We start from the raw sequence: 3,141 nt of genomic DNA on the forward strand, positions 1-3,141 counted from the left end.
ATAAAAGTTTCTTAATTTCTTAAAAATTTAATTGAACATTTTATTTTAGTAATATGTAATCCATTCTGTCTCACTTGACATTGAAAATAGATAAAAAAACATTCATTTTTATTTTTTTTTTTTTTCGTACCCTTCATTAAAATAAAATTATTACCTCATTTTTCATTAATTTCTTTGATTGCTTTGTGGTATTATAAGGTGTTGATATCGGTCCAACTAAGGTGGTATAGTCTAGCTATAGCCAAAGCTATAGAAGGTCCACATTTACTTTTTTATTTCGTACCCTCCTGTAGAAAATAGTTACAAGTACAGTATAAAACAGAAGATATACTGTTCTAAATCCTTGTTTTACCCGGAGGTATTTTAAGGTTGATAAGGGTACGTCCACTATGTGGGTGGGCGCAGGTGCCAGTTACGCTTCTATTTATATTGTGCGGTCCAGATTTAATTTTATTTTCCTTACCTCCTTTATTATAAACAACATTAACATATATCTAAGTATAAACAAACGTAACTTGTGCCTTTCCTTTGCCATATGGCATTATAAGGGTTTGGGCTGGGTCCCAAGAAATGCTACTTTTAAGAAATGCTTCCTCACCATATCTCGACTGCAGGAAAAATGAGTCCTCCCGGACTGTTGTTTCAAAGTTACTAAGGGAACTTGGAGATTTTATAGCTAAGTTACACAGTTTTATCCAAGATGTGATCCCCAATTATTTATTTTCTCATGATATTCCTAGGGCTGTTGGGCATGTTGTCATGGTCAATCCATGATTTAAGGAGCTAAAGGCCATAATGATGAGAACCACTGAAACGTGTTCACTGAAGAGTACTTTAAAAGTAAACTTTCTCCTGTTCAAGGATTTAATTTATGGTGAAATGAAAATCCTCCAGCATATGGAAGCCACCCACTACCGAGAAGAATTTAAGAAGAGCATTCTGTTTATACAACGAATTGTAGGGATCAGAGTAGCTGAATAGGGATTTTGGTAAGGTATTAGGATAATGAGGTTATGATCTCAAGGTTATGATAAAATAAGGTCGAGGTGGCTGTGTATAATTAATTAGTTCTGACTCCAATTGAAAATATGATGTACTCTATCCCAGAAAGGCCTTGACAGTGCATGTTGATAGGTTAAGTTCTGGATAGGAGGTGAAGTGACAGGAAGAACTTTCCGGTTCCTCGTCATATTGGAGATTTCACTCCGAAAGGTATGCGCTTACATTCGTGAAGTGGATAGCAAGTCTTAAGAGGTATTCACTGTCAATGGAATTTAGATATTTGGAACCATTGATTTGTATGTATTATTGGAACACTTTTTGTGCTTGTATGTTTTTAGCCCAGATGACGCCAGGGCAGATGATGCTAGCCCAGATGATGCTAGCCCAGATGATGCCAGGGCAGATGAACGTGGGGCGAAACGTTGGCCCAAATTCAATTGTTTTATGACTATTTGAATTTTTTTCTTTGACTGCTCCTGGACCATTTTCCTTTTATAATAATATTATATCGTTTAAAACTACATACAAATGGACTAATTATAAAACTTTCTTCACTTCTGCATATTTCATAGTTAACACGAAGAACTTCTAATTTTAACAAAACAAAAGTTTTTAAACTTGGTTTTTGAAAATATAATGCTGCGTGACTAAATTACATTTTCAAAACTAAAAAATGCAATTTGCAAGGTAATTATACTATCAAAAATATTGTCTCAAATGAATGTTGTGTGTTGTTTTTATAACAATTTGCCTTTTTCACGAATGCAATATATATAGAGTATACCGTCATCTTCATCAAACGTTCTGTAATTGACAATATGGTGACGGAAATGTCAGATCTAACAACTCACTTCTGCATTGTTCAGGTCGCTGACTCCAAATGTGATATCATAGTTCCGATTTATCTGAATGATGAATCGTATAATGCTGGTTGTAAATTCAAGATCAAAGCGGAAAACTCCAAACTTACTTACATAGTTCATATAAAAGTGCAAAAGTAATTTTCGAGGAATAAATTTTAGATTTTCTAAGAATTCCATCTGAGAGATTGTTTTTAGTACTCTAAAAAATACATTTCGTAGCTTAATCTGTGTTTCCTCGAAACTAAGAGAAAAAAAAGATAATACGATTTTAAAGAAATTAACCAATTTATTATCAAAACTTTCTTGTCTTGTTTCAACCTGAAGTAATAAGATCATGGAAATACAAAAATAGATTCGTTCCAAAATGATGTGTTAAAAAATAAACGTTTTATTTACTTTGATTTAAAAACAATTTTATTATTATGATGTAATAAATAAATCATGAGATCTTAGTGTCATGTACCTACTACATATATTATTTTGACGGTTAGAAAAAATAACAGTGAAAAAAAAAATCTTTTTTTGATTTTTACCATTTTTTCTTAGTAACTAATTATTCCTAATAAGCTAAATGATAAATTTTAAATACTCATACATTTTTATATTATTTATTTATGTATTTAATGTAATTTACAACTGTACAAAATGATACAATAAGTAAATATTTTGTATGTTTCATTCACCATCTTCTTTTCAAACGCCTCGGAGGATTATCAGGGATTATTAAGGATGAAAGATTAAGAATTAATGGGTTAGGATGGTTAAGGAGTTTTGAATTAAAAGACGCATATCTGTTTTGGGCCAATTCTGCAACGAATGGGATGTTAAGGTCTTTGTGAATGAGTTTATTATTTATTTATGTTTACTACTGTGTTAAAGATATATACAACAAATACATTTGATGTCAGTTATATTGCAATGGCATGATACATTCTTTTTCTAGAATATATCCGTTGATAGAACTCAAATGGCTCCAATGAACTCTAGAAATAGTTGAAGATCTAGACGCGTAGGAGGATTATCAACTAATGAAGGAGAAGCAAGGTTAGAAACAAGCGGCTTGCTTTGGGAGTTTATCATCATAATATCAGAAAGAATGGTGATATACGGAAGGGACCTGTACTGAAAAAGAGGCGGAGTTGGTTGAGAAGAGTTGAGGACAGGAGGAACTAGATTAACAATGTAATGTAATATAAGAATCAAGTAGTAATAATAAATAATAAGATTCTTATATAAATAGTAAATAGTAATAATAATAATATTCTTTATTTATTCT

The sequence above is a fragment of the Halyomorpha halys genome, unplaced genomic scaffold, assembly GCF_000696795.3.
Source record: "Halyomorpha halys isolate HHAL.00 unplaced genomic scaffold, Hhal_1.1 Scaffold32.1, whole genome shotgun sequence".
Classification (NCBI taxonomy): domain Eukaryota; kingdom Metazoa; phylum Arthropoda; class Insecta; order Hemiptera; family Pentatomidae; genus Halyomorpha; species Halyomorpha halys.